The sequence below is a fragment of the Artibeus jamaicensis genome, unplaced genomic scaffold, assembly GCF_021234435.1.
Source record: "Artibeus jamaicensis isolate MK-2021 breed Jamaican fruit bat unplaced genomic scaffold, CSHL_Jam_final scaffold_584, whole genome shotgun sequence".
In the NCBI taxonomy this organism is placed as follows: Eukaryota; Metazoa; Chordata; class Mammalia; order Chiroptera; family Phyllostomidae; genus Artibeus; species Artibeus jamaicensis.
The window spans coordinates 6,263,038-6,290,480 of NW_026522048.1; the positions used below are offsets into that span (position 1 = coordinate 6,263,038).

The following is a 27,443-nucleotide window of genomic DNA, read 5'->3' on the forward strand; positions in this document are numbered from 1 at the left end:
ATATGATTATCTAACCACTATTCTCTTTATCTGAAACTCATACAAATAGTGTCAAATGTGAACTGTAATTTAAAAATATTTTTAAAAACTTGAAAAATAGGTGCTAAAATTCATTTATAGTAATGTTTTTGCAATGTTAGTTTTATTTTTAAAAGTCGGAAACAATATACATGTCCAACAATTGAGGTCTGGCTGAAAAATTTGTTTTATAGTTCTGTGATGGGATGATTTTTAACACTTAAAAGTAATGTTGAATATCTATATTTTTTTCGACACGGAGGATGTTCACTAATATAGCACTAATTTTTTAAAATCATCTTAAATAAAAAGAAATTCTTTTATTTAACAAACCTCTAGCAAATGATGTAAGGGGAAGAATAAATTGCTGAATTTAAAGTGCACCTGCTCCCATCATTCTACTATACAACTCAAAAATGTATAACCAAGTTGATTTATTTCCAAGTACAAAGTAGCCATAGGGAGGCATCATTAAAATTATTTACATTATATTACTTCAGTTAATTTAAGATATCACTTGACGTAAGATTTTTTACACATGTGGGCTGAAAGCTGACAGGATTTAGAAAAAGATTACTGGGGTGGCAGCCTGCAAGGTGAATTGGATTGGAAACGGAAAACGCATGAAACTCGGCTGAGTAAAGGGAGATGGAAAAAAGTGTGAACTGCACAGTCTGAGCGCGGCGCCTGCGCACCAACCACCTCTGTGCACTAGACTCTGATCCCTTTGAGAGAAGCAATGGAGTAGCTTTCACCGTTTTGTCCCTGCAAACCACAGAGTGCGTCACACAGAGGTGTCCAAAAGACGTTAAATTAAAAGTTCTGAATTCTTTTCCTGACTTTACCAATCAAAAAAATAGCTTGAAAGGTGGCTAACTTACTGTATTCGTTAAGGAGAACCTGTTATAGGAATCTATAATATACACAGTAGCATAGATTATCTTCCTAGAGATAATCTTTCGGAATGTACTGTTTAAATAGATAAAATATAGGAAAACCTATGCCCTGGCTAGCGATAGAGTTAATGAAAGTAATAACAATATTGATAGCATAGACTGAACACATGAATGTTTCCTATAGAAGAAAACAATTATAAAACAAATCTCTGTTAGAGTAAAAGGTTATCAAACAAGGATAGTATTATAAAATTTATTTTACCAATTCATATATGCTAGCCAGAAATACTTTATGAGATCAAAATTTCACTTTTCTTTCATAAAGCCCAATAAAATGTTCCATTTCTGAGACATTTTAAGTTTTGATAAAAACTACAAAATCTCTATTTATACCCATCTATGCAAATTTTGCTCACCTTTTTAATGGTAAGTCTCCATTCTCAGACAAAAGGATAAAATCAAGAAAATGATTAATACTAAGAAAAAGAAAACTCCTTTAAATTGATAGTTCTACGTTGTATTTTATCACATATAATATTGCATTTTCCAAGAATCATCTAAGAGTGCCTAATATATTCACTCTTACAGTGCCAATGTCTAGCAAATCATGTAATACACAGTAAGCATTGAATACAAAAGTGGAATAACTACATGAATGAACGTACTGCTCTTTGTTTAAGTCCCATTTTTATTACAGCAGGTGTGGATTGGGACCACGGTGCAGAGAGATGATGAAATAAGGGATCCATCTCTAGCACCAGCTCTGTGCCCTACGACCCTGACACCGACACACACATACCTAAGCAAACTTAAATCTTCCTTGCATTTTCCTTTCTCAATAACATTGGACCAAACTTGATCTATCTTGCAGCTTATTTCTTTTCAAAACCATACTTTTTCCAAATCCACATATGCTTTCTCTGCCCACATCTAAAGGTACCTGTGACACTAAAACATTTTAAAAATAGAGGAATCTTTAAAAAAATTTTTAAGATTTTATTTATTTATCTTCAGAGGGGAAGGGAAGGAGAGAGGGAGAAATATCAATGTGTGGTTGCTTCTTGTGCGTCTCCTGCTGGGAACTGGCCTGCAACCCAGGCATGTGCCCTGACTGAGAATTGAACTGTGATCCTTTGGTTCACAGGCCCACACTCAATCCACTGAATTACACCAGCCAGGGCAAGGAGTCTTAATATAAGATAATCTTGTGCATATCCTAAGATAGTTGGGCTTGTTTATGGTCTTAAAATATGCCACATAGAGGCAAGTCTGGTGTGGCTCAGTGGATTGAGTGCTAGACTGTGAACCAAAGGGTCACTGGTTTGATTCCTGGTCAAGGCACAGGCCAGGGTTGCAGGCCAGGTCCCCAGTAAAAGACACGTGAGAGGCAACCACACATTGATGTTTCTCTCTCTCTCTTTAGTCCTCTCTTTCCTTCTCTTTAAAAATAATTGAATAAAATCTTTTAAAAATAAAACAAAATATTCCTCATAGAAAAGTAATTTCTTTTGCCAATATGTGAAACCGGTATGTGAAAATGCAAGAACATATCACTTTAGGATTCTTTGAACAATGCTCAGTTCACATCTATTTAAATAGGAAAAAGATAATTGAACAATTAATATGTATCAAACATTAAAGGTGTAAATGATGTTGAATGATACATGATTCCTATTTTGATCATCCAGAGAGTCAGATGTTAAAATTTTGGACTCAGTGAACCAAAATATGAGGTCAGTAATATTTTGTTCTATTTTATGGGTAAGAAAATAGGGCACACAGAGGTTGGAAAAAACAAGAGTGTGGTGTGATCATGGGGAAGCAAAAGAAATCAAGGAAATATGAGACCATGAAGTGAATGCTTAGTCTTGAGGGATCAGAGGCTTAAAGAAAAGGATAGGTTAAAACCTAAAAAGAAAGAAAAGAAAGATCCTGGTGCACTCAAGGGAAGAGAAGTCCCCCAGTACTCTTCCTGCTTATTCTCCCAATATGACACACAACTGGGCCTATATCACCACATCCTGGTTGATTCCAATTTTATCAACTTTTCCATTAAGATTAAATTGGGCTTAGTGCAGTCAATAATGGACTGTCTCTATGCCAAGTGTATACCTTGTATAACTGGCTGTGTAATGGCTGAAATTGAGAAATTGGGGCAGAAGTATTGAGTGGCTCTAAGGATCACTAATGATCCAAGATTTGAACGATTACCATACTCACACAAAGGAAAGAAACCTATGCAGATGACTGTTTTAGTACAGAGAGTAACTCAGCACAAGTGTTACATTGTGGCCACAGTTGACTGGGACCTTAAATGAAGAATCAGGAAGATCCCTGTGGTTTCCATCATGTACATTTCTGAGCATAGATACAACATTGAGTAGGTGCCAGATGATTATGGAGCCCCTCGGTTCTAATGCTTAAAAGATGAAGCTCCTCTGCTTTCTTTCAACTACTTTTCTCAGTTGCCAGTTTATTAAACATACTACAGAATGAGTAAGAAAAGAAAACAAGACACAGAGAGGTCAAAGAGACTTGCCCCAAATCACATGCAATCAATACAGAAAACTGTTATGGTAGGCAGCATAATTACCACCACACAATGTCCATGTCGTAAACCTCATAACCAATGAATATGTTATCATTCACATCAAGGAGGAAGTTTAAGGTTACTAAAGGAATTGTTTGGTCATTAGCTAACCTTAAAGTAAGGGGATTGTTTCAAGTTTTCAGGTGAGCCTACTATAATAATAAAGGCGTTTTAAAATACAAAAAGGGCGCAGAAGTGGACCTCAGAATGAGAGGGAGATTTGAAGAGGCTACTCTGCTGGTTTAGATGTTGTAGGAAGTGGTAGGAATACAGATAGCCTCTGTAATCTAAAAAAAAAACCAAAAAACAAAAAACAACAAACCAGGAAGCTGATGGTCCACTGGAGCTTCCAGAAGTGATGCAGCCTTGCTAAAACCTTAAGTCTAGCTCAGCGAGACCTATTTTAGACTTCTCATCTCCAGAACTATAAAATAATAAATGTTTGTGGTAATTTATTACAATGAAAGTGAGAAACTAATATATCAAAAAGCTGAGGTAATACAGAAGAAAAGTTATGAAAAGCTTCAATGAAAACACTTAACAATTATATATTGATTTGTGATTTTTCTGGACCTAGTCACAGTTTCTTCACTTCCAGTCCACTCATATATATATTTCTTCTTTTACTAGCCCTAAATGTTATTGACTTATTCCCTGCTATAAAGCACTCACACTTAATTCTACTTCGATTTCTTCCAATTTTTATAGCTTATATCAATCAGCATTTGGTCCAGAAGGCAGATGATATTCCATATATTTCAAGATAAAATGTATAGTGTAGTATTAGAGGCATGCACAAAACTGCCAGATTTGGGGTCAAGCTTAAGAACCTCACCCCTAATCATCAGGGCCAGAGAAGATGGCACTCTAAAGCTCGAGAAAATTGGATAATTTTCAAGAACTTTCCAGGAAGATTATGCTATTCTCCAGCATCTCTGAGAAGTTCTTATTTACTGTATTAGTGTCCAACAGTAAAATGAGTCGGCCTCACACTTCCAAGTGCATTAAGCCACAGCTGCTTCCAGAGAATAAAGGCTTCCCTTCTCTCAAGTGTTGCTGATCTCTAACCCAGAACCACACATGGAAAGAAATTCTGAAAAATTTATCCCCTGGACCTGTTAAATAATGCAAAGAAGACAGTCAAAAAATAAGTAAAGTGGACTACAGCAAGGCCAGCAAATGATTGATTGATTCCATTGCTTGTGTAACTTTAAATGCTTAAAAACTTTATTTCTTGTCTTATTTAATTTCCATATTATCTTGTCTCACCACTATGAAGAGATAATTCTGATTTTTGTGCTTCTTTCTACCTCTTTTCTTTACAGTACCCCCAATTTTTCCAGGTGTATCTTTATTTCCAAGAGTTTTCAGGTTTGTCTTTATATTTATATATTTATGTGTAACTATAAATTAATCTTTTACTTTTAATAAATATATTCTAAAATATTAAAACAAATAACTTGTGTTTTCATTATTATGACTATGTGAGTTTCTGCCACTGCAGATAACACCTGATAGGTTGAGAATTGCTCTTTAAAAGAGAATGTTTTTAGAGTCAAAGTGAAACAAACTTTTAGATTTTACAACCCACAGTCATCTCAGTTATGCCATTTTTCTTTCATATTTGGACTATTTTTTTGACTTTTTTTTTCTTTGTGAAGTTTCTATTTCCCAAACCTGCCTTTCTTTTTCTTTCCCTCTCTTCCCTTCCCTTCCCTTCCCTTTTCCCCACTCCTTTTCTTTCTCCTCCCCTTCATCCCTTTAATCTGCTTCATCTCCTTTCTCTATTTATTTATTCTTTTTTTTTAATCTGGAAGAAACAGCGTGTGCTATTTTCATCAGACAACTAATATCAGCAACTTCTTATTCATTTCGGTGTCAGGAAAAATTGTGAAAGACTGAAAAGTGTAAAGGGTTCCTGAAAGCCCTAACTCACCCTACAGGGTTATATCTATGACTTTTATTGTTTTGAAGCTTCTTTACATGTCCGAATTGTAGACAACTTATAGAAAAGCAAATAGGCATATAAGTAAATTGTCAAGTGGAGTGAAATCAATTTATTGCATTTTAAAATGCTCTCGACTTACCCTTTTAATGTTTTATTTCTTCTAATTTTCCAAATGACTTCAAGCTCAGAGTTCTTTAAGGGTGACAGGTTCACTTTTGTTTTTTTCTAAGGGTTCCTCCCATATGATTTTTCTGAGTGACTTCATTCACTCTATTACATCATCAGTAAGGCTTTTCTTTCTTCTGACTCCTTAGAATCAAAAACAAAAATTCCTTAGCTACTCATGATTCCTGCGTTTTATTATTATTATAGGAGTTTTTGTCTTTATATATTATGTTTAGAAGGTGGAGTCAACTCTTATAGTGCTTAATATGCTCAAGGTTATCACGTAAGGTTATCTATGTCTTTTTATTTGTCTGCAATCCTTCTGGGAATTGCCACCTGACCCTACTGGGATTTTCAGTCTGGTGTTTGGGTCTATGTCACACATCATTCCCTTTCATTTAACTACAGCCATTCACTTCAGGAAAGAACATATTAAAGTTTCAAGCCAAAGTCACTCCCAAGAAATAATTTTCCCCTCAGTTGTAGAAATAGTGTTGGCCTGGAGCAATTAGGCTGACGTTTTTGATAACATAAGAGAGACACTGTCTAGAATAGCCACTGCAGAAAGAAGCAAAGCTGGAGGATGCAGCAAGACAGAATTCTGGTTGTTTTGTTTGTGTCCCCGAATACAGGGATATCTGAATCTGTATTTTGTCCTTTATAGTTATGGAAGCCAATTAATTCTCTCTCTTTCTCTGTAAGACAGTATAAGTTGGGTTTTGGCATTTGTGTCAAATGAATTCTAACTACATCAGTAATACAGGAAGCAAATGAACATGAGAATTCAGGTAACTTTACTGAATAACCTGTATTCTTATTCACCATATGACTTCCTCTGAACAAATGAAGTCTCAAAAATTAGAAGAAAATTAAGAAAACTGATTGGTTAATTTGTCCTAAAATTTTTAACTAATCACACTTTAAACATTGTTGCACAGGTATATTTGCTCAAATAATATAAAAAGAAAGTCCTCTCTTTTCTCTAGCTACTTAATTTATTCATACTTGTTTTTATTCATGCACTCAAGATATTGATTTCAACAATAAAACTAATAAAAAAAGAAACAAGATTCACAGTTGTTATGTATTTTGTAACTGGGTACAGATGAGCTGATGAAAAGCACTAGAACACATGTCTGGTAGCAGAGTGTTCCCACAGGAAAGTTACGTTGGAAAATCATTCTGTGATGTATTCTAAAATACATGTACACTTGCCCCACCCCCATTGGTTCGATTTTAAACTAAAATGAAAAGATTTCTAGTTAGTTATAACAACTTGGAAAAATTGGGTATTTTGCCATTTAAGTAAATACGTAAATGTTTGGCAGTTGGTCTCTCCCAATATATTGAGGGATAATAAAAGCTACATGTAAAATCTTTAACTTTTAGTTTCTTTGGACTTTTCCTTATTTATTGACTCAAAACATTATAAATAATAAAAAGAAAATTTATTGCTTAAATAAATGCTTTGGGTACCGGGAGGAAAAACAACTCTATAACCTAATGATTAAGGAAATAAACTTTCTGTAGGGAGAATCTGGTTTCTAAACCACGGACGTAAAGGCAATCAAATGAAGACAGTTTTTCAGATTTTTTTGAAAGTACTGACTTTGGCATGAAAGATATCTCCTAGGGAAACATACCACTTAATTAATCGAGTTACCAAGGGAAATAAAATGAATTAATTTTTAAATATTTTTGTGAACTAAAAGAACAAACTAATTAACCATCATCTCTGCACCATCCTGAGAAACTGAACTTTATAGTAAAATTGCTTCTGCTTTACCAACTTAGAAAATATGTTTGCATAATTACATGCAGCTGAAGTTATTGCAAATTAATGCCCTAGGTTCATGCTCAACTTATATGACTGTCTTATTTTATATTGTGTAAGAAAATTCTCATTTTATTTCTCCTCAAATTTAAAGATGTTCTAGCTTAGAGCAAATGTAAGAATCATATTGTCAAAAGCTGAGCCTGTCTGTCACCACTGGAGGTCATCTAGCTTCAATACTTATTCTGCTGAAATGTGTGAGCAAAAACGTAGGTTTTAGGATTTGAAATATTTCATATATTTTTACTGTTGGAACCATATTTATAGTTTTCATTGTTCTTACATTAAAAATACAACTTAAATGCTGGTAACAAACAGGCATCTTCTCCCTGAAGTACAGACATATATTTTTAATATTTCAGAAAAAGAAGTTAAGCAGAGGGCATTAAAAGTACATATGATACATTACTTAGGATTTTGTTTTCTTCTCTGATATTTTTCCCTTTAAAGAGGGTTTGTCCTTAAGTAAATATCCCCCTCCATTCACTCTATTTTTCTTAATTTCATGAGCTGACCCTGTAGCATCAAAGATATAGTTTTAAAAACAGGTTTTAGTAAATGGTTACATTTTTAGGTGGTTATAGTCTTGTGTATTTACTAATTCATGAATATGTCATAATGAGAAATATCCCAACTCATCTATAGACATTATAGTTTGGCATTTCTCTAATGACTTTCAAAGATTCCAGGGACATCATTCGACCTTACAAGTTCAGAAAACTTGCTGGGTCAGCATTTACTGAGCAAATCTAGAATACTTATGAGAGGGTATTAATCTTGCTCCACAAGTTCATGTATAAAAGAAATATTACTTTCTATGGGCCACTAAATCAACTTAGATGATCAGAGCTGTAGTTCTGTGCTGGGTGGGAATCCCATCTCAGTCACTATAGGGGTTCCTTCCTCTTCCAGTTTCACACAGAAATCAGGAATCTAGAGTCTAGCCCCCTCCCAAATGAGACAATAACTTGCTCTCTCTGTCTACTCTTTACTGCTGTTTTCCCCAAGTCTGCAGTGTTCCCTTGATGTCCAGTAGTTCTGTGCTTCCGTGCTAGATGTGGGATCTAGGACCTACTTATTCTGTTTTTAGAAACCAAGCTTCTTTTGAAAACTGTCACTTCCTTCAATCTCATTCATTCTATGTGGTTTAGTTAAAGCTGATTTTACTCTCAAGACCAAGAAGTAGATATAAAACCTTAGTCTGGCCAATCAACACAGCACAATTCTTTGGCTATAGTAATTGGTTCATAGATAAACATGTGACATATTTAGGGCTGATGAAATGAAAGAAATGGGGGAGGGTTGACCTGAATAGCAAAATATTACTATTTCCTTTAAAATATGAAGCTCAGAGCATCTATACTTTGGAGCTGCTTACGCTGTCTTAAAACCAAGAGGAGAGAGGTTTCTGGAGAATAGCACTGATATTATTTCAGTAGAACTAAAAAACTGAGAATCAGAAACTGAATCCTGGGACATTTTTCGATGCTGGTCAAACAACTCTTTAACTTTTCAGTAATTTAAGCCAATAGATTGCCTTTCTGTTCAACTTTAGTATGTTTCTTTCAATTTTTTGTAACAGATATAGCACCACCCTGGATATATCAGACAACCGTACCTACTAATGTGGAGCTCTCCCCCTCTGGTCCAACAGTGCTTAGATTCCCATTGTCTACGGAACTAAGAATCCTATCTCCCAATTCATAACCCATTTTCTCTGCCTCTCTGATTTTGAAAGAAACAAGGTCTGTCTGGAAAAAGTCCAACTATTGTTAATGTAACAAGAAGGATTTGTGCGACATCAGTGTAACCTAGCAGCCATGGAGTGTGGACTGGAATGCACGTGGCATGTGTGAACAATGATGACTTCACTGTACTAGTCAGTGGGGGAGATAGACACTGTTGAGTGAGCACATGTCCTGTGTGGCCATTGTATTGATAATGACAGAGCAAGTAGAGCAATGAATCTACATCCAATTTTATGTTAAGTTTGAACATTCTTCTGTAGAAACTATCTGCATGATTGAGAAGGCCACAGCTATGGGCAACTGATGATTGGCAGCTTCATTATGACAATACACCCACTCATGCATCACGTCTTGTGCAGAGTTTTTTTGGGAGACATCAAATCACCCAGGTGACTCAGCCTTGCTACAGCCAAGATTTGGCATCCGGTGACTTTTGGCTTTTCCCAAAACTAAAGTGACCTTTGAAAGGGAAGAGATTACAGACCATCAATGAGATTTGGGAAAATACAACAAGGTAGCTGAGGTGATTGGAAGAACTGTTTGAGGTCCCAAGATACCTACATTGAAGAGGACTGAGGTATCATCATCCTGTGTGCAATGTTTCTTGTATCTTCTTCAATAAATGTCTCTGTTTTTCATATTACAATGTTGGATACCTCCTGAAAAGACCTTATATTCTTTCTTCTATACTGCGTCCATACTATCTAACATAATATTTTTTATTTGCTTAGCATCCAGGGACTTTAAACTGACTTGTTCCCTGGACTCAAATGGAATAGATTATGAAATGGTGAAGTTTGTCATTAAATTCACATTTTTAACTATGTCAACACTCCTGGAGGTTTATTTCAGCCCCCGGTTAATGTTTTAAAAATATTTTACTTATTTATTTTTTCTTTTTCTTTAAAGATTTTATTTATTTATTTGTTTGTTTATTTATTTTTATTTGTATTTTTCAATTTTTTAAAACATTTTATTTAGTCATTTTTCAAGTACAGTTTTTTGTCTATTTCTCCCATCCCAGCCCCCCCCTGCCCCTTGCTCCCCACCTCCCTCCCATTTCCTCCCCCCCTAGTCCTCATCCCTGTGTCCTTCATATTTGTTCCTCCAAATTCCTCCCCTTTTTTCCCCCTAAATTCCCTTCCCTCTCCCCTCTGGTCACTGTCCCCTTGTTCTCTATTTCAGTGTCTTGGTTTTTATTCTGCTTGCTTGTTTTGTTGTTTAGCTTCCTGTTAAAGGTGAGATCATATAGTATTTGTCTTTCAACACCTGGCCTATTTCACTCAGCATAATGCTTTCCAGTTCCATCCATGTTGTTGCAAAGGGTAGTAGCTCCTTCCTTCTCTCTGCAGCATAGAATTCCATTGTGTATATGTATTTAAGCAAAGGGGAAGGGAGGGAGAAAGAGAGAGAGAGAAACATCAATGTGTGGTTGCCTCTTGTGCACTCCCTATTGGAGACCTGGCCCGCAACCCAGGCATGTGCCCTGCCTGGGAATCAAGCTAGTGACCCTTTGTTTGGCAGGTCAGCTTTCAATCCACTGAGCCACAGCAGCCAGGGCTAATTTTTTAAATCAAAAGACAAAAAGTATCTATCACATTATTTAAATTCTAAGCTTTCCATTTCACCAAAAATACCTGGACTTTTAAAGCCTCACTACGTAATTTGGTGGAAGGCAGTAAGGGTGGCAGAAAAGTGAAGAAAAAACAAACAAATACACTAACATTTTGATACAGTAGCATGATTCATTAATGTTCTTGGATGCCAGTGAAATAATTTACAACTGAAAATTTTTTACTGGCATCCAGAATTAAATACTTAGTGTTCATTACTAATTTTATTTTATTTGAGAAAATCAACCTATGCGTTCATCTGAGTACAACCTATGAGTCAGCCCCCATATTTCTTGTGCCAATACTCAAATGGATAAATGTTTCTACCTTTGACTGACATTGTCACAGAAAAATTTCCAAGAAAACTTTCAACTTTAGTAGAACAGTTAATAATCATTTCTACCATAATGGAGAAAATATTTAAAAAATAAGGACCCCAACGAGATCAGAACAGATTCACAGGTATCCTCCTGAAGATTTAGGTTCTTTGACATGAGATGAGGATCTTGGTGGGAAGGAGGGGACGAGAGCACAGAATGGCCTTGAAGGAAGTAGGGCATCAGTCTTCCCCACCCTTCTTCTTTCTCTTTGTCTCCATATTAGTTTGATAAGGTTGTCATAACAATGTCTTACTAACTGGGTACTTTAAACATTTATTTTCTTACAGATCTGGAGGCTAGAAGTCTGAGATTAAGGTGTTTTGTGTGTAGAGGGTTGATTTTTTTCTGAATTATCTTTTTTTAGCTAGCAAATGGACATCTTTCTCTGTTTTGTTTTGCATGGTCTTTCATCTGTGGATATGCATGTCTGTAAATAATTTCTTCTTCTTCTTTGGCTGAGAAAGTAACTTTATTTTGTTTGGGGGAGTGAGTGGGTGTCTATTGTCAGAACTTCAGGAATTGCTTCTTGGTGCCGGCAGTCTTGGTGACCTTGAACATGTTCAAGAGTATAGTCTTGCTCAGGGGACAGCACTCAGCCTGCTGTGGCAATCTGCTGTCACTGATCTGGATATCTCTGAAGAAGGGGGCAGGTGCACTGACAGGTTCTTGTGGTGCTTCTCAAAGTGATTGTACTTTCGGATGTAGTGGAGGTAGTCTTGACGGATGACAACGGCCCTCTGCCTCTTCATCTTGGTCACCACAGCAGACAATACGTGTCCACCAGTGGAGACATTAGTAGTGAAGGAGCATTTCTTGTCAGTGTAGGTGCCCTCAGTGATCGCCTTGGGCGTCTTGAAATCCAGACTGATGCTCTTGTGGTGTCACAGTAGATTTTCTTTGCCAGTTTCTTCAAGCAGGACCTTCTTATTTTTAAAGACAATGGGCTGCTTTTGGTAGGCACGTTCAGTCCGAATGTCTGGCCATCTTCACAGCTACCTGACAAAAAGCAATTTCTTCTTCTTATAAGGATGGTGGTCATGCTGAATTTGGATTCAGTATGAATCCTATAAAGCCTCTCAAGGTTTCATTTCACTTAGTTACCTCTTAGAAGACCTTGTCTCAAAATATAGTTATGTTCTAGATACTGGAGATTAGGACTTAAGATGTGGGTTTGGGCGTGGAGGACAACACAGTTCAGCCTGCAGCACTCTGTTCTTTCCTTCATTTGTTACAGCACATTTCACACCTCATTCTCTTTGGGGTTTTCCCCACTATATTCTCTATAGCTAGTTTTAGAAATCAAAAAAGCTGGACAATGAATAGTCACTGTTGTAATATGACTTTCCTTTGACTTCTAACACTTGCTGACTGATCCAACTTTTTCACAGCTGGCTCCGTACCCCCCATTTAACCTGAACACTCCATATTAAAGCCTTATCAACACCTTGCATCTATATAAACTCAAGATCTTTTCATGGTTCAAACAGAATTTTTTTGACTGCTAATATGTAAATGGGAGAAATTGTGTTTAGCTATTTTTTTAAATTAATGTAGGTTTTTGAATGAATAAAGCTACAATTTATAGAGAAAATATAAAATCAAATGAGAACTCAGTTGCACCTTTCTAGAGTAAATCTATTGTTGAACACGTACTCTCTTAACCTCTTGCTTAACTGGTGGCTGTTGGTGGCATTGCATTTCTAGTGTCACCAGGAATAAGTTATCAGCCAATAACGGAATTGTTGTCAAAGTAAAACTCATTCTTTTATGGGACATATCTTAATATTCTGGTGTCAAATCTATTTTTTGCAATTCCATTAGTTACACATGAAGAAAGTACAATGCTTATTATCTATAAATAAGGGGTGAAGGAGAGCTGAATATGCCACCCCAGAATATATTATTATAATGATATAATATTATAATTAGTCATAATATTATAACTAATATTAATTACAATGAACCAAAGTTACTTAAGAAAAAACAGGTGCAGGAAAGACACTTTGACCCTCCTTTGTCCCCATGAAAACAGGAAATCAATCTCTCCTTAAAGGAACTTCCCCGACACCAGGAAAATAGAAGACATCCCTCTCACCAGAGAGAGAAAATCCAGCGCTGAGAAAGCTGTATAAACAAACCTTGTTACTGCTTCACTAATTAGCCACCTAAAGCCCAAACTCCATTTTTAGTTAATTCTTCAAAAATGTCTTTTTTTTTGTCTTAAAGATATAAAGGCTGCCTGCTGTGGTCACTTTTTTAGGTTTCATATTTCTATGAGTTCCTGTAAGTACAAAACTGAATTTTTTCTCCTGTTACTCTATCAGGTAAATTTAATTACTAAACCAGCCAAAAGAAACTAAAAGAAGAAAGGGGAAGTTTCCCTTCTCTATGGGGAAAATGTGTAAAAAAGTAAAATATCTAGAAAAGAGTATTTCTCACAGGGGAAATTTGAATAGATCTTTACAATTAATAACACAATTTTCTGGTCATGAGTCAGCTTATAGTGTAGTGTTATAAATTAGACCCTATTGTTTAGGAGGAAGGAAATAATTTTGCATGATATTTACAATGCTCTCTCACTTTAATTGTGCCCCTACTCCTCATTGTATTCATGTTTCAAGAAAAGCTGAAATTATTTATTAAAAAGAAATATGTCCTTTATAAGCATTATTTAATGAAGCTCCCACATAAGTAGGGTGTGCTAGATATTATTTTTACCATTTATTTTTATTTTTTAAAGATTTTATTTATTTATATTTAGAGGGAAAGGGAAGGAGAGAGGGAGAGAAACATCAATGTATGGTTGCCTCTCATGCATTCCCTGCTGGGAACTGGCCTGCAACCCAGGCATGTGCCCTGGCTGGGAATCGAACTGCGGTCCTTTGGTTCATAGGCCTGTGCTCAATCCACTCAGCAGGGCAATTATTTTTACCATTTTTAAATATGAAAAAAGACCCTCAGGCTTTAGGACTTTCATAGCATTCACACACCACAGTCACACACTAATAAGTGGTAGAAACTGAATTTGAAACCGGTCTACTTATGTGTAGAACCTTGTTTCTGAACATAGTCTTGTGGCCTTTTAGTTTTATTTGATGTCTTAGGACAGTAGTATTTACCCTCATAAAAATAAACTAGCTACTATGAGGGTAAATTCTTCCTTAATAGATGACATCAAAATATTCCCCAAAGCTCATGATATGTAAGCCATTCCAAAATTAATAACACCTTATAGAGCATTTCTCTGTAGTGTCAAGAAAAAATGATAGTTTTCCAGTGCATGTACTTTGCATTTTGCTTACCTTCTAAAATTTCCACCTGAATGAAAAATGATGGATAGTTGTTTAAAGGCAAGAAAAGTAAAGACACTTGTCTATTGACCTGAGCTGCCATAATGATGGAGACTCCGAAGCATTCTCGTCATTTTCTAATTTTACAGAGAATTCAATTTTTGATAATCTCCCTGAGATAATTCTATATTTTAGAAAATTTTAGAAAATGTTTCTTTTAATTTTAGGGCAAAAATGAATCATTTGAAAAAATCTGAAATGAGTGCAACTATTATTGTTTAACAAATTTAAGAAAAGTAAAGCAAGTACTGTATGTTCAATGACCACTTCACTCATTGTCACATATACCAACTCTTGCTATATTTTTACCCACAGAAAATAAATTTTATGTTGATCACCAGTGATCTTTTTGTGGCTCACTTACTTCATTGCCAACTGCCCTTACAATTCCAGTGAATCAAATATACCATGTTTTGGAAGGCTCTCTTACATCAACCGCCTGAGAGTTGTGCTGTAAGAAGCAGCAACCTCTCCTCTTCCTCTGCCATCCACCTGGCAGCCACAAAGCAGCAACATGCATGAGTGCATCTCCATCCATGCTGGCCAGGTGGGTGTCCAGGTCAGCAATGCCAGCTAGGAATTCTACTGCCTAGAACATGGCACCCAGTCTGACAGCCAGATGCCAAGTGAAAAAACATTTGGTGGGTGGAGAGATGGCCCCTTCAAGACCTCCTACAGTGAGAGGCACTGGCAAGCATGTGCTTAGGGCAGTGTTGGTAGACCTGAAACCAAGGATTGCTCATGAAATTCCTGCTGGTGTTCACTGCCAGCTTTTTCACCCCAAAGTGTTCATCACAGGCAAGAAGCTGCTGCGAATAGCTATGCCTGTGGACACTACACCTTGGCAAGGAGATCATTGACCTTGTCTTAGATGGATTTCGGAAATTGGATGAGCAGTGCACAGGTCTTTAGGGCTTCTTGATTTTCCACAACTTTAGTGGGAGAACTGTTTCTGGGTTTACCTACTTGCTGATGGGACACCTCTCTGTTTTGTCAGGAAGCCCAAGCTGGAGTTTTCCATTTAATGAGTCTCCCTAGTTTTTACAGCTATAGTCGAGCCCTACAACTCCACCCTCACCACCCACATCACCCTGGAGCACTGTGATAATGCCTTCATGATTGACAGTTGTGGAAACCTCAATTTTAAGTGTCCAAACTATACTTACCTGAGTAGGTTGATAAGCCAAATTGTGCCTCAGTCACTATCTTCTTTAGATTTGATGGAGCCCCGAATGCTGATCTGACCAAATTCCAGACCAACCTGGTACCCTATCCCTGCATTCACCTCCCTCTTGATCAGATATGCCTCTTCATCTCTGCTGAGAAACCCTACCATGAACAGCTTTCAGTAGCAGAGTTCACCAGTGTGTACTTCGAGCCAGCCCACTACATAGTAAAATGTGACTCTTGCTGTGATAAATATATGGCTTGCTACCTGTCGGACTGCAGTGATGTTGTTCCCATAGATGTCAGTGTTGCTATTGGTGTGATCAAGACCTAGTGTACATCCAGTTTGTGGACTGGTACCCCACTGGCTTCAGAGTTGACATTAATTACCACCCTCCCACTGTAGTACTTGGTAGAGACCTGGCCAAAGTACAGCAAGCTATGTGCTTGCTGAGCAACACTACAGCTGTTGGCTGAGGCCTGGGCTCACCTGGACCACAGGGTTGACCTGACGTATAGACCAAGCATGCCGTTGTTCAATGGTATGTGGGTGAGAGCATGCAAGAAGGAGAGTTTTTGGAGGCCCACGAAGGCACGGATGCCCTTAAGAAAGATTACGAGGAGGTTGGTGTGGTTTCTGTTGAAGGAGATGATGAGGAAGGAGAGGAATACTAAAGTTAAAGCGTCGCAACAGTGCTTCTTTCACAGAGAAGGTTATTCTGTTTTAAACATTGAAAAGTTGTGGTCTGGTGAGTTAGTTTGTATGCAACAGCATATACTCTCATATATAATTATGGGCCTGTGCTTTAAAACAGGGTGCTTTGTTACTGACACAGCCTGTTCTTATCCCTGATAGGTTTGAATAGAGAATTCCCTGTCTTAAATGAAAATAAAACAAAATGAAACAAAACAACCCATCACGTTTTTCCTTATTCATTCAAAATCTGTCCACTACCTGCTGTTGATTCCAGAAATCAAACACATAATCTACTTCCAAATCATATGCATTTTTCAAGTTGCATTAAACCGAAGTTTAACTTTATTGAGGTTAGTTTCTGGCAGTGAAAGGGTATCACTTCCTGACTTGTTAGTCACACCAAGGAGTGAACTTCAAGGGATATCATTGCACCCCAATCTGTGGAGTCTGTGACTTATTTTTGTTTTAAGTTTCTTTCATGAATCCTGATAAGCCTTTCCAGCTATCAGTACTGTCAATGTTCTGAATTTAAGAATTTTTTTTGCTTTTGTTTTGTCACTGGCTCATATGCAGCTGATGGCTCCCATGTTTATATTTCACAATGTGCTCTCTCCTCCCTATTTCATACTCAACAAACTTCCAAACACCTCAACTCTTGGGCAGAATGTATCCTTCATCTTAATTTGTTTAAAATTTCTGTCTTTATCTGGACACCCTAAAAGAGTAAAAATGTACCTTATCCTAAACGATCTTATTTTTAACTCCCTTCACCCAAAGAATTGTTCCCTTTTTAATTTGCTTTCAGTGAATGACTGATTACATTATCTGTCATTTGCCCAGGCCAGAAGCTATAAACCTGAGGCCCAGTGGACTTTCTTCTGTTTAATTTCTCATAGTCTGTTGATTACAGAACACAGCAGACTGCATTTCTTTGGTCTGGTTTCTCTCCTCTACCATCATGCCACAAATTCAGGTTGTTAGGCTTCTCCTGGACTATTTCAGTAATCATCTACATTCCTCGGGCTTGTTTTCTTAGATCTAAGAAAATGCCAAGCACATAGAACCGTTGTTCCCAGTAAATATTTCTTAAATTAGTCATTGGTGGTGAGAGGTGATATTTAGAGATGACTATGAAAATTGCTATCTTCACACTCTACTCTCCTACTTATATTCCTTAAAATCTCTAGAGTTAGTATTAAATTTCAGTTGGCTAGGCGATGGAATATGTAGTCAATCTCCTTATCTTAGGATGCATTGTGTTTACTAATTGAGCCAGAAATAAAAAGATAATTGTTTTATAGCTCAGAACTATTTTAAATGATAATTGATTCTTTATTTTGAATATTTTAAATTATGTTTATATCACTGTTCACTAAAATAATAGCAATGCACTACTAAAATATGTAGTCCTCAGTTCATTGTTCTTAAGCAGGAATAACCACCCAGATCCATGGCCCTACCCTCTGAGTTTATTAGGTAAATAGGATATGTCACATTTTTTCTGCATTTGAATAATTAAAAAATAATTTTTAGTGAAATCCATGATTAAATAGGACTATTATTAGAATTCAAATACACAAGAAAAGTCAAATAAATATGACCCTGATAAACAAGTGGGATATCCTGGGGGCAAAATTGGGTCATTATTTCATGCTTTTTATGTGGCTCGATCAGATCTAACTCAGAATTAATTTCCAACTTTATTTCTATATCAGTCTACATTTACTATTCATGTTCTAAATGTAATAGGTATTGATTTAAATGTAATCTAATTGATTGTTTAGCACAACATTTGTGGCAAAATATGACTATTTAAATTTTGCTGACAAAGAAACTGAAGCCAAGGAAAATTTAAAACTCCCCACATATTGATAATTATATAGTACACTGATTCATTATCATAAATACTTTCATTCTTATGATTATTTTCAAATTTGTAAAGAATAAGAAATGTTTGAAGTCAATTTTATAAGGCTTCCTTTTGTTTTAATATTGAGTTAATTCTGTAGCTTATCCCATAGGCAATTTATCGCCAAGCTAGAAAGTAGAAACTCTAGACAAATACTTGGACTCTAAGATCTGAATCAATCCACTTTTTTCCTTGTCACATAAGTTATAGAGATTATTTATGTCCTAATAACAACATTTATTGTGTTTGAAAATGTCTTACATCTTTCTTACATATCTTAATATCTGCATTTTCTGATCCCAATGTGACATAAGTCAAGCAGTTCATATTTCTGTTTTATAGATGGAAGAATGAAAGCACAGAGGGATTTGGAAACTTTTAAAAAGTCAATTATTATTTTTATTTTTAATTGTACTTTTCCATTACCTCTTATCCCCCTTATACTCCCCAACCTGCTGCAGTCACAATGCTGTTGTCTATGTCCATGAGTCATTTTTCCTTTTTGCTCCATCCCTCCACCCTTGACTCCCCTGTCATAGAGCTGTCAGCTTACTCTCTCTCTGAGTTTGTCTCTATTTTGCTTGTTCAGTTTGTTCATTAGATTCCACATATGAGTGAAATCATGCAGTATTTGTCCTTCTCTGACTGGTGTATTTCACTTAGCAAAATGTTCTCCAGATCCATCCATGCTGTTGCAAAGAGTAATTTTTCATTTTTATGGCCAAGTAGTATTCTACTGTGTAAATGTCCCATGGTTGTTCTATCACCCATCTGTTGGTGAACACTTGGGCTGCTTCTACATCTTGGCAATTGTAAATAATGCTGCAATGAACATAGGGGTACTTATATATATTTTTAATTAGTGTTTGGGGATCCTTCAGATAAATGCCCAGAAGTGGGATCACTGGGTCATAAAACAGTGTCACTTGAATATCCAAAAATCAGTTGCACTTTTATACGCCAATAGTAAACTAACAGAAAGGAAAATTAAGGAAACAATCCCATTCACAATTACTTCAAAAACAATAAAATGTCTAAAAATAAACCTAACCAAAGATTTAAAAAACCTGTACTCAGAAAATGATAAGACACTAAAGAAAAACCGAAGAAGATACAAATAAGCGGAAGCACATACTGTGTTCATTGATAGGAAGAATTAACATCATTGAAATGTCCAATACTGCCCAAAGCAATCTACAGATTACTGAAATTCCTATCAAGATCCTAATAATGTATTTCACAAAACTAGAACAAATGTTTCAAAAATTTATCTGGAACTAAAAAAGACACTGCATAGCAACAGTAATCCTGAGAAAGAACAAAGTTGGCAGAATCATGCTCCCTAATATCAAACTATACTATAAGACCATAGTAATCAAAATAGCTTCGTAATGAAATAAAAATAGACACATAAATCAATGGCACAGAATACAGATCCCAGAAATAAACCCAAAATTTATTGACCCAAATTGACCCAAAGTCAATTAATATTCAACAAAGAAAACAAGCACATATAATGGGCTAAAGCTACTTTATTTAACCAATGGTGTTGGGAAAACTGGACAGATATATGCAGAAAAATGAAACTAGACCATCTTCTTATACCACACACAAGAATAAATTCAAAATGGATTAAAGACTTAAATGTTAGAACCAAAACGATAAAAACCCTAGAAGAAAACAAGCAGAAAAATCTCAGACATTGCTCATAGCAATATTTTATCAGCTATATCTCTCTAGGCAAGGGAAACAAAAGAAAAAATAAACAAATAGGACTACATCAACCTAAAGATTTTGCATAGCAAAGGAACACATCAACAAATAAAAAGACAACTCAGAGAATGGAAAAACATATTCTCCAATACATCTAATAAAGGGTTAAAATCCAAAATTTATAAAGAACTTATAAAACTCAACACCCAAAAAACCAAACACCCCAATTAAAAAGTAGGCAAAGGACATGAATGGACACTTCTCCAAAGAGGACATACAGCTGGCCAAGGCCAATCGACATAGGAAAAGATGCTCACTGTCAGTAACCATCAAAGAAATGTAAATTAAAACCACAATGAAATATCATCTCACACCTGTCAGAATGGCTGTCATAAATGAATCAGTAAACAACAAGTGCTGGTGAGGATGTGGAGAAAGACTTTTGCATCATTGGTAGGAGTGCAGATTGGCGCAGTCACTGTGGAAAGCAGTATGGAAATACTTCAAAAAATTAAAAATGGATCTTTCTTTTGACTCAGTGATCCAACTTCTGCATATATATTCAAAAGAACCCAAAAAACTAATTCAAAACAACACAAGCACCTGTATGCTCATTGCAGTATTGTTTACAATCACCAAGACATGGAAGCAGCCCAAGTACCCATCAGTAGATGAGTGGATAAAACAACTATGGGAGGATTTCCCATAAGATGGAGGAGTAGGTGGAAGCACTGTGTCTTCTCGCACAACAAAGTTTAAAAATAACAAAGTTTTAGCAACAAAAACGCAGCCAAACCACAGAAAATTGAACTATACGGAAGTCTGACAACAACAAACCCTTCAGCCAAACCAGTAAGAGGGGCAGAGCCAGCAGCAGAGCGGGGTTGGGCAGGAAAGATCCAACAGACTGACCCGGGCTCACGACCCAGGTGCACCAGCAGTGGGCAGAGGATCCCAGGTGTGGAGTAGCAGGTGGATGCACTGAAGGTGCAAGGTGGTGGACCCACTGAGGGTTGACCATGGTCACACATTTGCGTGCAGGTAAACTGGTGATGGAGCTAGCAGTGAGACAGAATGTGCAGACCCCAGTGGCAGTGGCAGAGGGGACCGCTATAGTCCCTCTCTGACCCCGCCCCCATATACAGCATCACAAAACAGTGACCTGGGCAGCCCCGCCCTGGTAAACACCTAAGGCTCTGCTCCTCATACGTAACAGGCATGAACAGATCAAAACATGGCTCAAGAACAACTCAGAGCCCCAGAGCCGATAAATCTAAGTGACCAAGAAATAGCCAACCTATCAGATGCACAGTTCAAAACACTGGTGATCAGGATGCTCACAGAACTGGTGGATTTTAGTCACAAATTAGAGGAACATATGAAGGCTAAACTAATTGAAATGATTGGAAATGCACAGGAAACCAATAGTAATGGAAAGGAAACTGGGACTCAAATGAAAGGAGTAGACCAGAAAGAGGAAAAAAATGACCAAACAGAAAAGGATGAAGAAACAAGAATTCAAAAAAAATAAGGAGAGGCTTAGGAACCTCCAGGACATCTTTAAATGCTCCAACATCCGAATATAAGGGTACCAGAAGGGGAAGAGGAACAGCCATGAGTGGAAAACTTATTTGAACAAATAATAAAGGAGAACTTCCCCAATCTGGCCAAGGAAATAGACTTCCAGGAAATCCAGGAAGCTCAGAGAGTCCCAAAGAAGTTGGACCCAAGAACAAACACACCAAGGCACATCATAATTACATTAGCTGAGATTAAAATGAAGGAGAGAATCCTAGAAGCAGCAAGAGATAAGGGGACAGTCACCTGCAAAGGAGTTCACCTCAAGCTGTCAGCAGATTTCTCAAAAGAGACCTTACAGGCAAGAAGGGGCTGGAAAGAAGTATTCCAAGTCATGAAAACCAAAGACCTACATCCAAGATTGCTCTATGCAAGCAAAGCTTTCATTTAGAATGGAAGGGCAGATAGAGTGCTTCTTAGATAAGATCAAATTCAAGGAGTTCATCATCAACAAGCCCTTATTATACAAAATGTTAAAGGGACTTATCTAAGAAAAAGAAGATAAAAAAGATGAACAGTGAAAGGACAGCAAACTCACAGTTATTAAGAACCACACCTAAAACAAAAGCAAACTAAGAGGACAACTAAATCAGGAGCAGAACCATAGAAATGAAGATCACACGGAGGGTTAGCAACAGGGGAGTGGGAGAAGGAGAAGAGGGGAGAAGGTACAGAAAATAAGTAGCATAGACGGTATATAGAAAATAGATAGGGGAGGGCAAGAATAGTGTGGGAAATAGAGAATCTAAAGAACTTGAGACACGTGGTCATGAACTAAAGGGGGGAATGGTGGGGGAGTGGTGTGCAGGATGGAGGGGAATGAAGGGGGGAAATAGAATAACTGTAATTGCATAATCAATAAAATATATTTAAAAAATTTTTAAAAAACCACTATGGGACATTTACAATGGAATACTACTCAGCCATAAAAAAGAAAATTTTACCCTTTGTGACAGTATGGATGGACCTAGAAAACATTATGCTAAGTGATATAAGCCAGTCAGAGAAAGACAAATACCATTTGATTTCACTCATATGTGGAATCTAATGAACAAACTAAACTAATAAGGAAAATGGAGACAGACTCATAGATAGAGAGCAGGATGACAGCTAGTTGGGGTGGAGGTGATGTGGTGGAGGGATTGAGCAAAAAGGGAAAAGGACTCATGAACATGGGCAACAGTGTGGTGATTGTAGGGAGGGAGTTACAAGGGGACTAAATGGTAATAAAAATTCAATAAAACATAAAAAAATAATTGTTTATTTTTTAAATAAAATAAGGGATGCAGAAACTTGATCAAAGTAGTATAGTTAGTGTAGAGATTGTATTTTTTGAGATGACTGTAACAAGGTCCACATGCTCTTCTTACATTAGTGATAGTGATGTTCTTCTCATTAAGAGTTTCAGAGATGTGTTTTCTCTCCCTGATTCTAGGAAGGTTTTTGTATATTATGAAATTGAAGTTATGCAACTGCTGAAGTTAGATAGTAAAAAGTAATGTTCTTTCTTCCTGAAGCTTGGAACTCAGCTACCAACCTGTGAGGAACCTGAAGTCTTATGACAAGCCCTTCTACAGGTGTAGTCAATAGCTAGCACCCTGGTTGATATGGCTCAGTGGGTTGAGTGATGCCCTGCAAACCAAGGGGTCACTGGTTCGATTCCCAGTCAGGGCACATGCCTGAGTTATGAGCCAGGCCCACAGTTGGGGGCATGCGAGAGGCAACCACACATTGATGTTTCTCTTCTTTTTCTCCATCCCTTCTTCTCTCTCTGAAAATAAATAAATAAAATCTTTAAAAAAACAGCATCAATCGACAGACATGTAAAGGGAGAACATTTGAGATAATTTCATCCTCAACTATATGATTCTATCTGACATCAACTATATGAGATATTCCAAATGACAGCCTAATCAACCGTCAGAACTGGGAGTGATAATAATATAGTAATTTTTTTGTTTTAAGTCCCTAAATGATGGGATAATCTAATTTTTTAGTGATAGCAACTGGAAGAGCTACTGAGTGTTGCAGCTGAGATTACAACATGTCTTCTGATTACTTGTCCCAACCTCTTGTGTTGTTTCCAGTACATTCCATTGGTTGGCATGCCAAAATTTTGCCTGAGAAACATCACATAAAAAGTAAACAATTCAGTTACCCACCAGGAAGTTTTGTCACACTTTTTGCAGCTTTGCAGCCAAATGATATAAATTGTTCAGTCAGTAAATAATGTAAAATACTAGATTTTTCTCAATTATTATAAAACTATGTGAGAGTTCTGATTTTTTCTGAGTTCTGGTAGTGGCAATTAATGACCTTGGGCAAATCAATTTACTTCTCTTTTGCATTAAAATAAAACATTGTGGCACAACTCTAACTATTGCCTTCAGCAAGACAATTACAAGAAAATAATTTGAAAGCAAGTTTGGTTTGCTCCTGAAATATTAAATAATTGGAGGGACTAGAGATATAGCATGCAGATGGACAAATCTGAGCAGAGTAGGAATGAGAAGCCAGGCAGGGAAGGTTACCCAGCTGGAAAGCCCTGTGTGCCTAGCATCAACAGTTTTGAGACCTTGTCCCCAAGTGACCTTTCCTGTCCTAGCATATAGTGGTCATGTAGTGTAGATGCTCTGACCTTTCATATAACTGGTCATGCTGTTCCAGACCTCCCCCCTGACCCTTCCTCTCCTGGAAAGTCACTAATCATATGCTATGCTCCCTTAGAGAAGGAAAAAGGGGGCCTGGGAATAGCCTCATTGGACTCCTGTACAAGCCCTGTATGAACATTCCCTTAAGCATTAAGCCCTCAGAACAATGAGGTTTTGGCCCCCATCGAGTAATCTTGGAGATAATGCCTAAGGTCTGTTGACCATAGAGACAGAGTTTTGGTCAAACTAGGCCCCAGATGTGTTTCAGCTCCAGGACTAGAAAAGCAGCAAGACAAGGCAGGGTGATGCCAGGGCTGATATCAGGACCAGCTGCAATGATGAATGACTCCTTTCAACCAATCAGTGGAGACCATGACCTTGAGAAGATGCCCCTGCAAAGCTGATGAATATTCTATAGAGATCTCCTCTGGGACTTCTACTTAAAAATCCTCAAGACAAAGGACCCAGTGAGGTTCAATTCTCTCTCTCTCTCTCTCTCTCTCTCTCTCTCGCATGCCCATGTCTTTTCCCAACCTGTTCTTTTCCTAGTAAACACTGTCTCTGAAGCACACACAGCCTTTCCCCCTCTTCTTCCCCCTTATATACTTGCATTCATTCTCTTACATTCCAAAGGCCTTTCTTTTGCCTCTGTAACTAACGTGTTTCCTGAGCCCACACACCCCAGAATGTTTACTTCTCCCATAGTTCTCCTACCTCTGTGACTTTCTAAATAAACTTTTGCTTGTATTTGAGACTTGGCTGTAAATTCTTTCTCAGCCAGAACTGAAGTATCAAGTTTGCTAAACCGAGGTCCAATCGCTGCTAACATTGTGGTGCTGTTTTCCTGTTAACACAGTGTCCTGAGGACAGTCCTTCATTTTGTGTTCCTATTGCATGCTAATCAGCAAGCAAAATAAAAGTAAAGTAAAGAGGGCTATAGAGATTTAATAAAATCTTTAAGAAATTATAGTTTTCAACTTTATTCCAATTGCTTCAATATGTTGTGAATTCAACCTTAAGAACTAGATCTTTAAAAAGATAAAGCAATTACAATTTTATAATGATATAAATACTTATCATTTGCTAATTAAAATGTCATGAATATACTTTACATGTTTATTACACTTTTTGTTATGTTTTAAAATCAATAAGGCTATATAAGGTTTCAGGCTTAGTTATAAACAAAAAGAAAAACAGTATGAGAATAAGTTCAGGTTTTACTGACATTAAGGTTCAACTGACTCAGCATAATGCTTTCCAGTTCCATCCATATGATCTCACCTTTAACAGGAAGCTAAACAGCAAAACAAACAAGCAAGCAGAAAAAAAAAACAAAGACACAAATAGAGAACAAGGGGATAGTGACCAGAGGGGAGAAGGAAGGGAAGTTAAGGGGAAAAAGGGGGAGGGATTTGGAGGAACAAATAGGAAGGACACAGGGACAAGAACTAAGGGGGGTGGAAATGGGAGGGAGGTGGGGAGCAAGGGGCAGGGGAGGCTGGGATAGGAAAAATAGACAAAAAACTGTACTTGAAAAATAACTAAATAAAATTAATTATAAAAATAAATAAATAAATACATAAATAAAAAGGTTCAACTGAAATTGAAGATCTAGCAAACTGTAGAAGTTATGTTCTGTATTACTTTGGCAAACACATGGCTCTATTTTAACGGGAAGCGTCTTTTCCCCACCCAACAGAATAGATAGCAAATACAATTCTACATATTGGCTTGCATTTCTGTCACAGAGGAAAATACATGAGACCTTCGGGAATGAATGATTGAAATTATTATTTTTTATTTAAAATTTTTTAAATCCTCATTGGAGGATATATCCATTGATTCCAGAGAGAGAGGAAGAAAGAGAGACAGACAGACAGACACTGATGTGAGAGAAACATCAATCACTTACACCCCTGACTAGGGGTGAACTGGTAATTTAGGCATGTGCCCTGACCAGGAATCTAACCTGCAACCTTTCAGTGTATGGGGTGACACTCCAACCAAGTGAATCACCCTGGGGCCAGGGTGAAACTGTTTTTTATTTTTAAATGCATACTAAAATGGAATAAATGTCTTGCTTAAAGCTGTTCAGTTGCTTTCTATTTCAGTTAGAATACACTCCAAATTCCTTAGCCTGGTACACACATTCTTCCAAGACCCGGTTTCTGTCTTCTTCTGGAGCCGCACCCCCTTCATCACTCCCCACCCGTTCACTGTGCGTTGTCCACACAGATCTCCTTGCTGTCATTGTGGCTTCATCAGACCACCATTCCTTTCACTCAGGCCATGGGGATTTCTGCTTTTTCTAACTATAACACACCTATAAATTAAACTGACAAAAGACAAGTTAACAGAATAAAATACAGTTTTATTAAGATTTTAAAATTTATGTTCACAGGGGCTTCACAAAGCCCTTAGATTTGAGGCTTATGCACCATTTTAACAAAGGGCGATAAATTGTAGAGAAGCGACTAGACAAGGGAAAGAGGATTTAGGCTGGTTGGGCTAATGAATTGTGGGAAAGGAACTAAAAATAGCAGAGGAAACTAGTGGAAGATAATGGTTATTTTGGTAAGGTCTGTTTATGTAAACTCCTCCTGGCATCCACTCTTTGTCTCTGGTGACAGTGCTCTCTTCTCTTGGTTGAGAGAAGGTACCTTTCTCATGGGGGATGCATGTCCTGCTTTCAGAGAAATAATCGGGGGAAATGTAAACCTTCTTCTTCACCTACTCTTTCTCAATTTCTCAATTTGAGCCTTCAGCTCAAAATAATCAATGTGCCAAAGTGGCATATTTTGAATTCTTTCACCTTGTTTATCTACCTCTCATTATCCATTTAACCGACCTTGATCTTTCAACGTTGCCATCCTTTCACTGTGTGACTCCTCTGGAATCAGTGCGAACTCCACACAGACAGCGAACTTCTCAGCATCCGTCTTCTTCATTCCTGTATTCACAGTTCCCAAACCAGTGTGGATACTCATTGCAACGGTTTGTGTATCCCTTTGCTCCTTTCTCTTTCTTCCCTCACCGATCCAATGTAAGCTTCTCTTTTGATGATTTTTTTGCTTAGTCACTTTCTTTATCTCTTTTCTATGTAAAGATAACAATGTTGAAAAAATAAACAGTCAGACATGATAATTTCCATAGGATACAAGTTTGACAAAAAAAAATACCCTGGAA

General features: G+C 37.1%; 2 pseudogenes; one reads left to right on the forward strand and one right to left on the reverse strand.

Moving 5' to 3' along the window:
- The first annotated feature begins 2,727 nt into the window (after nt 1-2,727).
- Nucleotides 2,728-3,331, forward strand: LOC119065560 (rRNA-processing protein FCF1 homolog; annotated as a pseudogene).
- An 8,365-nt stretch (nt 3,332-11,696) lies between these two features.
- LOC119065568 (40S ribosomal protein S11-like) lies at nt 11,697-27,244 on the reverse strand (annotated as a pseudogene).
- Between the last annotated feature and the right edge of the window lie 199 nt (nt 27,245-27,443).